Below are 13,622 nucleotides of genomic sequence, written 5' to 3' on the forward strand. Positions count from 1 at the left end.
TGAAAGCTGATGAAATATTTTCAATTACTTGAAACGCATGCCATAGAATTTGCACGACGCTGTTTTAAACAGAGAGCTATCGTCGTCACTGTTTCCTTCTATTGGTAAATTTTCCAGGGTTAATTATTCGCCAATTGCAAACGTTACATCGGTTTAATCGAGAAGCCTAACGTGCTGTTTCTGAAGCCAGCAGCGTCAGAACTATTGCTCAAGATATACAATTTACTATCGCCTTCCATAGGGATTGTCCGCTCCGGTTGCACCCCATATTACCTGTGATAGAAACGATGCAAATACAAATTCAAAGACCAGTCAAAGTAAGCGCACGTAACCCCTCTGCGAACTGGCAGGCGCTCTGCTCCCCAAACTGCCTTCTCGATCAATCGTCTGAAAGCTCGTCCTTAAGCGCCGAGAGCCGATTTCATTTAGGGACCATGGCAGGGAGATTATGTGTCCGTTGAAGGGGACGCTGCGCTTGCGAATTGGAGAGGATAACGTGTCCTCTCTTCAGCCGATAATGACCTCGGCTCTCGCTGTGATCGAGTTCACGCCTTCCCATTGCTATTCACTTGGGCCTACGCATCAGTTTCGGCCAGGCACCGGTTACTCGTTCAATTACCAGCAGCATAGGCAAGTAATTATGTGCATCTTGCGCTCGGTGGTCCAAAACGCGTTTTAAGCAGTTTCTGGCATTTCCACACTTCTAACTTGCTCCACACAAGCGCCGCGAATGAGTTCTTGCGTTTGTTCCTTAGAGGTACTTACAAAACTCATCCGTCCAAGGCGCCACTTTACGTTAGTGATTCGCAGGTTTTCTAGCACAGTATGCAAAGCCTAGAAACGAGTGCTTTCAGCGCAGTCTTGGACGGTAACTTGTCTTTATGTGAGGATTTCCAATCTTAAAACAAAAATTTTTCGTACGTACTTTCATTTCTTGCCAGGCATAATCTGATCATTTCGCTAAACATAGAACACAGTTCATGCTATGGTGGGCGGAAAAATTCCTACACAACTGTACTGAGAAAATTATTCGCGTTGGGCTTTTATGTCATTTTCAAGAATACGAAGCGCACGGTTGTTTCTGACCGGACATCAACTGTGCGGCACAGTTATTGTAACCTGCAGCACATCATTTCCATTCAATCCGCTTCAGTACAAAAGAATATGTCAAAAATGTGAACACTAAGTTTCATGCACCTATTTATGATGTCTGTCAGAACGTAGGCGGGTGATATAAGCGCTCTGGCAAATGCACATTACGCGGCCGACGCATCCTTAGTTTTCGTATAAATCGAGCCGGTGAGACCTGTTCATTGAGGATTATATTGAGGCTTTTAGTTTATTTTGCCTGCTTGCAGTTTATTGTAAATATAGTGACCTTTCTCACTCATAATGATGCTCTCTGGAACACGAAAACGCAAGTCCAAATCACTGCTGCTCTACGTTACATTTCTTTAGTTCGAACAATTTTTGAAAATAAATTAATTACATTTCGAAATATTCATTTGATAACATTTACCAAAGCGAAATCGAATCGTAGGATGACGAAGACACGCCTGTTAACCAGAAAGCTGAGCATTAGCTTCGGTTTAGAGATATCTTCTCTTGAAATCTTGTCATAATCATTGGTGTTCAAGTTACGAAAACCTCAATCTGCTTTATACATGATTTTGTTTACCCAAAACCCCATGAAAGTTGTAGTATAAGTTATCGGTAAATATCTCTAAGTAGCGCCAGTAGATTTTTTTTGTTGCTGTCAGGTGGACTGGACTTAAGCGGGGCTAATGTTTACTTCTGCTACTGGAACACCTGCCCTGCACTAAATATTTGCAAGGCATTATCATCATCATTACCATCATGAGCCGGCTTAATGTCCACTGCAGGACGAAGGACCTGCGATCTCTAATTACCCCTGTCCGGCGCCAACCGATTCCAATTAGCGCCCGCGAATTTCCTAATTTCATCGCTCCACCTAGTCTTCTGTCATGCTCGATCACAGTTCCCTCCTCTTCGTACCCATCCTTTAACCCTAATGGTCCAACGATTACCTACCCTGCGCATTACATGACCTGCGCAGCTCCATTTTTTCTCTTGATGTCAATTGGAATATTGTCTATACCCATTTGCTCTCTGATCCAAATCACTCTCTTTCTGTCTCCTAACCTTATGCCTAGCAATCTTCGTTCCATCGTTCTTTTCAGGGTCTTCAACTAGTTCTCAAGCTTCTTTGTCAGTCTCCGTCTCTGCCCGATATGTCAGCAGTGGTAAAATGCACTGATTGTACACTTTCCTTTTCAATGATAATGGTAATATTCCAGTCAGGAGCTGGCAATGTCTGCCGTATGCGATCCAACCAATTTTTATTCTCCTGTGAAGTTCCTTCTGACGATCAGGGTTCCCTCTTATTATTTGACCTAGGTAAGCCTACTCCTTCACAGACTCTAGAGGCCGACTGGCTATCCTAAGCTCTTGTTCTTTTGCACGGTTATTTATCAATATCCTTGTCTTCTGCATATTATTCTTCAATCCCACTCCTAATCTCTCTCTGTGAATGTCCTCAATCATTTTTTCTAACTCATCTGCATTGTTGCTGAATAGAACAATGTCATCGGCAAACTGAAGGTTGCTGAAATATTCGCCCACGATCTTTACTCCTAAGCCTTCCCAGTTTAATAGCTTGAATATTTATTTCAAGCACGCAGTGAGCAGCATTGGAGAGATTGTGTCTCCATTTCTGTACCTTTCTTTATAGGTATCTTCCTGCTTGTGTACATTTAAGGTAGCTGTAGAAACTCTGTAGATATTTGCAAGGTACTTACGTAAGCGTTCTGTACTCCTAGATTACTTAATTACTCTATGATTGCTGGTACCTCCACTGAATCAAATGCCTTTTCGTAATTTTTGAAAGTCATATAGAGAGGCTTATTGTACTCTGCGGATATGTCGATAACCTGATTATTGACATGGATTGATTCATTGTAGAGTAACTGTTCCTGAAGCCAGCTTGCTCTCTTGGTTGACTAAAGTCCAGTGTTGCCCTCATTCCATTGGAGATATTTTTAGTAAATATTTTATATGATACTGGGAGTAAACTAATTGGCCTATAATATTTCAATTCCCTGGCATCTCCCTTCTTACGGATTAGTATAATGTTTGCATTCTTACAGTTTTCTGGAACCCTTGCAGTGGATAGACACTTCCTAAAAGAGCCGCCACTTTTCCACGCATTATGTCTCCTGCATGCTTGATTAAATCGACTGTTTTCTATTTTCTCCTGCCGCTATTCCTCGTTTCATGTCTTGAAAGACCTTACTGACCTCATCGCTAATATTAGGAGGAGTTTCTGTATCCTGTTCATTACTGTTTCCAATTGAGGTATCCTGACGCCTCTGGGTCTTCCGCTGCTTTTCTTGCGCCATTTCTTCCGCTGCTTTTGCTATATCTTAGAGATTGCTGATGATATTACCCTGCTTATTCTTTAGTGCATACATCTTGGTTTGTCCTATTCCAAGTTTCTTTTTCACTGATTTCAGGCAGCGTACATTTTTTTTCCGGCTGCTTCAGTCTTTCGCGCGTTATAGTTTCGAAGATCACTTATTTTCTCCTTGTTGATCAGTTCTGGCAGTTCCGCGAATTCTATCTTATCTCTTGAGCTTGACACTTTCATGTTTTGTCGTTTATTGAGCCCTTTGTTAAATGGGAGAGCATGCCTACTGGTTGCCTAGGTGCCTTGCCTACCACTTCAATCGCTGCCTCTGAAGCTAACCTATTGTTTCATTCATTAGCTCTATGTCTTCATCATCTCTCTGTTCTAAGGCTGCATATTTGTTTGCAAGTACCAGCTTTAATTTGTCTGCTTTTACCCTTCCTTCCTCTAGCTTGACCCGTTTCTTCTTGACCAATTTTGCTCTTTCTCTCGTCAAACTGGTGTGAATCCTAGCCCTCACTAACCTATGATCATTGCACATTACCGTACCTATCACTACTACATCGTGCAATATGCTGGGATCTGCGGAGAGTATGAAATAAATTTCATGTCTTGTTTCCCCATTAGGACTTTACCAGGTCCACTTTCGGTTGCTACGCTTCCTAGAAAAGGTGTTCATTATTCGAAGTTTATTCCTTTCTGCGAATTCTACCAGTATCTCTCCTCTAGCCTTCCTAGCATCGAACCCGTAGTTACCAATTGCTCGTTCACCAGCCTGCTTTTTCCCCACATTTGCGTTGAAGTCGCCTATTACTACAGTACACTGAGTTTGGACTTTACTTATCGCTTGTGCAACATCTTCACAAAACTGGTCTACTTCCTCATCCTCGTGATTGGATGTTTGAGCGTAGGCGTGTACTACCTTTATTCTATACCTCTTATTAGGTTTGATTACGACAACAGCTACCCTCTCAATAATGCTGTAGAATTTGTCAATATTGCCAGCTAAGGCCTTATGGATTAAAAATCCTATCCTGTATTGCTTCTTATCTGGGAGACCTCTACAGTAGAGGACATGTCCGTTATTTAGCAATATATAAACCTCACCTGTCCTTCTAATCTCACTAAGGCCAATAATATCGCAAACAATGTCTGATAGTTCCTCAAAGAGTCCTGCTAAGCTAACCTCGCTCGAGAGGGTTCGGGTGTTAAACGCCGCAAGGGTCAGTTTCCAATGGCGGCCTGTCCGGATTCAGAGATTCTAAACACCCTCGGCTGCGTTCCAAGTCTGACCGCCGCCTTGGTCTGGTGCTCCGCAGCTGCTGGGAAATGAGGCCCATTGGACAATTCAGTGAGCCACGTGGGAGGAGGTGGCCGAATACTGCACCAGGGAGGCCAATTCCTGTTCTGGTGAGGGACAGTCTTGGTGAAGCTTAGTGGGCCTTCCTAATTTGGTTGTACCTGGATTACCTGGATTACCTGGTTGTACCAAAGGCAGGGGTGCCGTGTTTGTGGACGCGGCAGAGTATCCACATGACAGAAAGGTATTCGCCGCTGCAGTCGTTGGGGCATCGAATGGTGCAACGAGAACAGCGGGGAGTGTGCGGACTCGAGGGGCGCATCAAGCCGCGGAGGTGGCCATTGCTTTGGCCATCGCCGACCCCGAGTGCACGACTGTGCTCTGTGATTCTAAGACGGCAGTGAAAAATTACGCCAGAGCAAGGGTGTGGGGTGAAGCCGCGCGTGTGTTGCGTGTGGTCGATCTCGCGAGTGAAAGACCGTGTGTGGTGATAAAGTGGTTTCCGGCCCACATGGGCAGTGATGTGTCGGATAGCGGCAACACTAACCACAACGAGACGGCGAACGCGGCGGCGCGAGGACTAACCAACCGTGCCGCTGCTACTACAGCCGACCCGTCGTGGTGGTGGGAAACCAAGGACAAAAGGACTTCCTACAATGAAATTGTGAAATGATACCGACTAGAGCGAAGGACTATGCCGCCACCTCATCCGGGCTTGACCCGTAAGGAAGCGGTTTTATACCGACAACTTCAAACGGGGTCGTTATTCACCCCGGTACTGGTGAGGTACGTGTGTCCAAGTGTTTATGAAAGTGATCTTTGTTGTGTGTGCCGAAAGGAAAGAGCCACTGCAGCTCACATACTTTGGGACTGTGCTAAGAATCCGCATGAAGCTGCAACAATAACAACGATCCCGCCGCGGCTCGAGGCAGCAACGAGATGCTATGACCAAGATGTCCAAGCCCAGGCCGTATAGCAGATCTCGGCGGCCCTCGAAAGGCAACGACCGAGCGAAACCGGAGGGAGGCTGCCACCCCAAAAGAGGGGCAGGCGCGGTCGACCATAGGGAATAGTGCGGCAGCGGCCGAAGTAGAGGTGCCACACGCCGCGAAGACGTCATGGCCGCGTCACGGTAACGCCTACCTAACAGGGGAAGGCTAACCGTTCTGCAGGCGTTCACAACAAAGTTTCGTCACTCACTCACTCACTCACTCACTCACTCACTCACTCACTCACTCACTCACTCACTCACTCACTCACTCACTCACTCACTCACTCACTCACTCACTCACTCACTCACTCACTCACTCACTCACTCACCTGGATTAGTATAGCGCCACTCGCTCTCCGAATGTTTTGCCGGTGACAGGCGTCACTCCAAACCTGCAGATATTGTGCACTGGACTAGGTGAATTACAAGCTCACCATCGTGGAAAAAAGAAAAGAGCCTCTTATAACGGGATTCGCTCATCCGACTATGGCAACCGAGCATTCAATATAGCTCAGTCAAACAATCCCACAGGCGGCGAGGCTACCTTATCGCCGACAAGTATAGCCCAGAGGGCCCTACGTGCCTAAGAATTTCCTTGATTTGTCCGCGAGAGATAACTTAATTTTCCGCGATGGGTAACTCAACACAGAACGGTTTCTAAATGGTTCAAGAAAAAGAAAATTCGGGAAAAAGTCGGCCGGGAACCCGGCTAGGTATAAGGCGTCTCGGCCGTCTTTGAGAGCGCTTACAACGTAGATGGGTAAGATAATGGTGGAAACTGGTCGCTTCTCTCACCGGAAAGGCGACTAGACATGGGGCACCTCCATCTTGCGCTCCTTCGCATGCCGAGCCGAGGAGAATGCATAAGCTGCTCAGTCGTATGCACACACGTATATATGTATACGAAAACTTTCGCTCACAGGCGAATCGGAAGACTGCGATACCGGAATTTTTTACGTGACGGATCTCATAAACCACTACTCTCATTCAAGAATGATAATAGCAGAAATAACGTCCACTATGTGCTCGCTTTGACCACAAAAGAGGCGCACGCATCTCGGTTGGCACGCCTCAGCAGCGCGTTTCGGGAGTTTCTGCTGCCTATTTCGTGAACCTTACGTGCCTATGAATTTCCTTGGTTTGTCCACGATAGATGTATTTAGCTGATCACGATGGGTAGCTCGATATAGAACGATTGAATCCTTTTAAACTGACAACCATGGTATGCTGATTTTTACCTGAACTAACCGAATTGCGCTTTCTGTGATGAACTATACTTAATAAACTCTGTTCGGAAAAAAAAATAAGGTGGCATATTAGCTTGGAGTCAAGACTCCTCAAGAGAATTTGCACAACTTGCTGCTTTTAGAGACAGCCATATTCTGTTTTGCGAAATCAAGAGGGTCTTTGGAACTTCCTCCGAGCAATAGTATTTACTAAGAGCATTGGTGCGATTCCGCATCCCGTAGGCAGCGCCCGTTGGACTGGACGCTAAATATAATTAAAGATATATATATATATATATATATATATATATATATATATATATATATATATATATATATATATATATATTTCCTTAATTGGGCTTCATCGCCTTCTTGGCGACCTGTGTTGACACACATGTCACAAGCACTGCAGCCTGAATTGTTATCAAAGCTGTGCTGAATGTCGCCTGTTTTGTGCGCCGTGCAAACTTCACGACACAGAAAAGAAAGCAGGCTGTGCCAGAAATGTGTGTTCTAGAAAAATTAAGATGCTTTCGCCTCCCTATTGTGTCGACACCAAAATTCTCATGACGAATGACCTCCAGCTAGTGCTGAAATTCTTAAGCTAGCTCTAACACCAGTTCTATTCTGAGAACAAGTCCCATGAAGCTGAGCCTATAAGCTGTGTTAAAGAAATTGGGTAATGTACATGCAGCGTATTAGAGGAAGGTTTTGAAAACAATTCGAGAGAGCATTGTTCTGAGCAGGTTGCCGTGATGCATTGAATGCAGCGACGTGCGTTACTTTTAGGAAATATTTTTCCATGCCCCAAAGCTACACGTTGGCGCATAAGAGTGGCACATGCGCAGTGCGTTCATGGCGCAGTTCACTAATGCGACGGAGTGAAGGACATTCGCAGAAAGGCGGCACATAGCCAGTGAATTTGTGGCGAACCCTGCTAAAGTGACGGCTGCTATCGCTCAGGAACCCCTAGAGATATGGGATCGATTCTGCCAAGCCTCAGTGAACTTTGTGAGGTTTTCCAATTATACATTCGGCAGCTATAAATGCAGTCGTTTCCCTGTCCCGATTTGTTGCTGATACTGCACATTGCTTTCCAGTGCACCCACTGCACCGCTTATCGGCAGTGGGCTGCAAGTCCCACTTGCGCGCTGCTTAAATTCGGCCGAGTAACCGAGAAATCGAAAGTATGTTCGGCAGCAATATGTATATGGGATTGGCAGCTAGCGTTTGTCGCTTCCGTGATTGTAGCAGATGCGATTAAGGTACGCGAAAAGAACAGCACATGATATAGTGTACAGCTGGTAATGGCAATCGGAGGTGTTGAAGTTAACTTTTACCCCCTAAGTACACTGATAGTAGTACATGGGAAGCAGGGATGGCCAGATTAAAGCTGCATAACAGTATCTTGAGTGGTTCCCCATCCCCGGGGCTTGCAGCCGACAGAAACGGATGCGATAAATTTGAGAAGAACCTCTCTCCGGCGTTTGAGCCGGCATCATGTTTTCGGCCCCCAGGGCAGGCTTCTAATAACCGAAGCGTTGAATGAAGAAAATATTAACGTCAAAATGCGAAAGACGTTTTTAAGTTTTGAGAACACGTGTCTGCTAACGAGCGATTTCTTGTTTAATAAGCTGCCTTAGACACTCGCAAGCTGTGCAAACATTATCAAAATCAAACGAAATGAGTACATTACCAATTTTAAATAAAGAAAGAACTTCCTGCAATGATTTGCTTAATCCTCCGCAATGAATGCGCTGATGACATTAGTCCGACTTTTTGTATTCGCAAGGACGCGCAGCACTCACTTTTCAGCAATACGAGAAGTCCACACTAATTACATTGGTTTGATTTCGTCTTGCTAAGCCCAGTGCGCGGAATCTTGTTGAGTCGCCAAACCTCAAAGCCCTGTATCGATAATGAATATCTTCAACGTCGTTAACGAAGCCTGACAACATCAGTAACGGGCAAACTTTCAAATCCTATTATCGAAAGAACACAGTGGCTAATCTTGGCATTATTTAGAGCGAGCACTAATGACTTTCGTTCACTTTCAAAGTAACTAATTCGCGTACTATTTATGTTCCGGCAATTCACCTTCCAAGTCCTCCCTCTTTTCCCAACAAAGTACACTTGTGGTTGTTTTAATTACTTTGAGAAATTTGCTTAAAAGAGATCAATTAGTGAAGATAATGTTCTAGGATATCTTTGACCAGCAATTTGGCACAACTAGAACTGAATATTAACAAGTTTTAAAGTGTTATGCACTTCCATTCTTCATAAGGATGACAATTTAGAAACCATTTTAATAAAATACCACACTTTGTAGTGTCAGCTTAGGGTCAAATACATGTAGCTCGCAATACGCGTATTTCTACAAATAAATTACCCTCCCATCTGCGCATATCGTAGGTTGAAGACGGAGGCTGGAAAAATGGACGTTGTCTCTTTAATGGCGGGCCATAAAGCGAGGACGCTGCCAACGCGCTTCATCGTCTTTCAAGGTGACGAACTTCGCGTGCGTCTTCATGAAGTGCGGAAGCCCCACATCATTGGTTGAATAGCCCGTCATGGGAAAAGCGACCATTTCGGTCGCGTCAAGAAGTTCTTTCAGCGTAGCTGACCGCAATAAATGGAGCTCCTAAGGTGCAACGTTCACGTATGCGCATAATGTGGCTTCATGCGCACCACATGAACAACTTGAGCGTAAGGATGCTCTTGCATCGTGCGAGGTGTTCGTCGAACGTGCTCGAGATAACGACGACGTCATTCAAATATACGAGGCATGTTTGCCATCAAGGACGTCAAGTCCATCAAGTCCATTCAGGACGGTATCCATCATCCGCTGAAAGTTGGCAAGTGCGGAACAAAGACCGAAGGCGTGAACTTTGAACTGATAAGGCCCGTCAGGTGTCACAAACGCTCTTTTTTCATGATCCTACTCATCAATTTCGGTTTGTGCATACCCGGATTTAAGACCAAACGAAGAAAGAAGCTTAGCATGTTCTACACTAATGCGTCATCGACGCATGTCAATGGATAAACGTCGCCGTTTGCTTACACGGTTCACCTTTTTGTAATCTACACAAAAGCGTGGTGTGCTGTCCTTGGGGTGCTGGCCTTCGGTCTCTGTGGACGGCTGGCTGACGTCATCTTTGAGCATCTCTTTCACTTCCTGCTTGAGCGCTTTGCTTTCCACTCGAGAACCCTGTAAGGATGTTGGAGAACAAGGCGTGCTGACTCGTCCATATCAATGCGGTGCTTCGTGGTGAATGTGAGTCAAATCAAATCAAATCAGTTTTTCATCTCAACGATGAGGCAGGCTCGGGATAAAAGTGACATCAGTCACTTGAGGCGAACCCGAGCTTGCCTGATACATGGAATGCTTGAGGACAGAGAAACGAAATTCGTTCATAGCAAGACGGGGTTAGTATTTTACAAGTCGTAATACACATATATTCATAATGAACTGGAAATATAAATACAAAGATACCTTTACGCTTAAATTACACAGTACAATGCATGAAGACAAATTCCAAGATACACTCAAAGTTAAGTTTGTGATAAGTAATATTGCGTTGATTTCATAATAAAAAGGCTTCCCTAATAACACGTGTGCCACATTCTTCAATTATTATCCTTTTTTTAATCTATTTGTTTAAGCATTTGTCGGCCAAAATGTGTTCTGCACAATGGAATGATGCAGTGTTGTTGGTGACGACTAGGGTATGGGATAGTGTATCGTTCTAGTAGAAAAATATCCAAAAAAGCGCGATTGCTATTGAGCAAGGATTTTTAGTATCGTATTGCTAGGTAATACTCGTAAAGCTGATGAATTGGGATAATGTTAAACCACTTAAATAATTCACCCGTGTGTGTACAATAGTCAACATTAGCAGTGGACCTAATCGCTTTTTCCTCTAGTTTGTACAGTGTATTAATGTTCATGGCTGTTGTACTTCCCCATACCAAAAAACAATAACTGACATGCCATAAGAACAAGCTGTTATAGAGTGTTATCTTAACGGAAACTGGAAGCAAGGAACGCAGTCGTGCAAGTATACCTACACATGTGAAAATATTAGTTATTAGCTTAATAATTTGGGGTTCCCATTATATTATGCAATAAAAAACACTCCTAAAACTTTACCGTCTCTACAATTTCAATCGTCGCACTACCTAAGCGTAAGGCATCGGGTGGAGAAGTAATCTGCATCCGCGAGATAAAAATAACTGCTTTTGTTTTTGATGCGTTAATGACTAATGAATTTTGCTCACTCTATGCATATAGGCTCTCTAATGTAGTGTTGATAAGCGCATCCAATGCACCCATATCGTTACCAGTGAAGAACACGCTAGTGTCCTCGGCATACATTATATAATTAGGATTATGACTAATTTTTAAAATATCGTTGACGTATAAGTTAAAAAGCAGCGGCCCTAAAATGCTACCTTGTGGTACCCCAGTGATTATCGGCTGAAGAGAAGACCAGTAATTGTCAAATTTTACACATTGCGATAGGCACTTAAGGTATGATTTCAAGAGTGAAATTGGGATGCCACGAATACCATACATTTCTAGTTTTTTAATTAAAGTGTAATGACAGAGACAATCAAAGGCCCTGGAGAAATCTACGAAGATTGCAATGCAGGGTTTCTTATCTTCAAAATATTTTAGAATTATTTCTTTTTGGGCTAGTAAAGCAGCCTCAGTCGACCTGCCCTTCATGAAACCGTATTTTGATTTTGTTATTATGTGAAATTTGATGCAAAAGTTCATGACTCTTTTAAAAATAATTTTTTCAAAGTCTTTTGAAGACATTGCTAATATAGAAATGGGTCGGTAGTTCGCAAGGTCATTTTTGTATCCTTTTATATGTAGCACAGTGACAACAGACGTTTGCATTTGTTTTGGAAAACAGCCTGTCGATAAAGACAGGTTATAAATGTGAGTGAGCGCAGGAGCTCTAATATGGATTACATGCTTGATCGGAGATATCTGAAAACCGTCTATGTCACGCGCGATGGTGTTCTCTACCGTAGAGAACGTTGAGGCTATTTCTTGATCGTCGGTTGGTCCGAAAAAAATGCTGTTCGTTTCTGTAGTCTCTGCACGAGTTACCGTTGGTTGTAATTGTTGCGTTGGCTGTACAACGTTTATGAGAAAGTGGTTAAATTGTTTTGCAAGCTCTAGATCTTTAACAATGCGGCCACCTATTTCTGTTTCCGTAATTCCTGAGGAAATAGCGGTTCTGTGAAGTAACCTATTAAGCTTCCTCCAGATGTTTGCGCACCCACTGCAGAAGTCTGGATCGAATTGTTGACTTAAATAATTTCTTTTTTTCTTTCCTAATAAACGCATTTACTTTGTTGCTGAATTATTTAAATGTTTAAAGGTCTCATCTGTCTCTAGTTTTTAAAAACCTTCTAAAGAGTCTCGTTTTCTTTTTGATCATTTTCAAACATTCATGATTTATCCATGGTTTTCGATTTTTACGGCATTCTTTTACAACCATTTCTTTAAAATGCTTCAGATAAATTTGGTTAAGGATAGCTATGAATGTCTCGTAGGCTGAATCTGCAGTTAATGAAAAGTAAACTGTGCTGCAATCTTTTTGGGAAAGACGTGCTAAAAGCAGCTAAGGTAAGAGGCGTGATTTCCTGAACTTTTCTAGTCGGTAACACCGTGGGCTTTTTGGTAGAACTGTCCGTAATATAATAAAGTGCTAGATGGTCGCTCCTATCGCAACACAATACACCTTACTCCACGTTACCTTTGTTTATGTCGGTAATAAAAACATCAATTAAAGTTGCCGAATTTGGTATGATACGTGTGGGGGTATCTGTTACTATTTTGTAACCATTTGACACAACCGTAGCCACAAACTCAGTTACGAGGGGAGAAGACTCTAGTATGTCGATGGTAATGTTGCCACCAAGAATTTGTCGTAAGTTGTTGCCGTTTGCGTAATTGAATAATTTTTCAAGAACACTGGTGAAATTATTTACAGATGAATCAGATGGGCTGCATATGACAGAGTAAACGTAATTTCGTGCCGTTAGAGTTAAGCATTCAATGTCAGAATTAATAAAAGAAAATTCTGGTACTATCTGAGAGTCTATGTCGTTCTTTACTAAAACGGCAAGGGCACCACCTTTTTTACTCGTACGGTTGAGGAAGCAAGTGTTATAACTATCTCACCTGTAAACCTGGTCTTCTAGAGTATACCAAGTCTCCATAATCATTATAATGTCAAAAGTAAAAGAAAAGGTGTTAAGAGAAGCAGATAGTTCGTCTTCCTTGTGTCGTGCTGAACGAGCGTTTAGATGAAAGCAGCACAGATTGTCGCGAAAGCGACTCGCCACAGCATTATTGACGTCGAAAGATGATATCGCCATGGCGAAAGAAAAGATGCACCACAACAGCGCACAGCGATTCTAAGCAATCTTTTCAATGTCACATGCTTCACGAATGGGCAGAACACACGAGTTTTCATCTTTCCGTGCAAGAATACGCCCATCAGTCGTTCACACGAACTTCCAGTTTGCTGTTTTCTTTTTAGGTGTTGCCAGGTCGAGAAGTTGCTTTAAAAGTGGGCATAAGTGTTCATTGGTGAACACAGGCGTCTTAGAGGAGTGGCCAAGTTCCTTTATCGAAATGCGCGTTTGCTTTTT

General features: G+C 43.3%; 1 long non-coding RNA gene across 1 annotated transcript in view; it reads left to right on the forward strand.

Moving 5' to 3' along the window:
• Positions 1–13,622, forward strand: part of LOC135916369 (uncharacterized) — a 98,909-nt gene that overhangs the window by 48,676 nt on the left and 36,611 nt on the right. The window lies entirely within an intron of this gene.

The sequence above is a fragment of the Dermacentor albipictus genome, chromosome 8 (assembly GCF_038994185.2).
Source record: "Dermacentor albipictus isolate Rhodes 1998 colony chromosome 8, USDA_Dalb.pri_finalv2, whole genome shotgun sequence".
Classification (NCBI taxonomy): Eukaryota; Metazoa; Arthropoda; class Arachnida; order Ixodida; family Ixodidae; genus Dermacentor; species Dermacentor albipictus.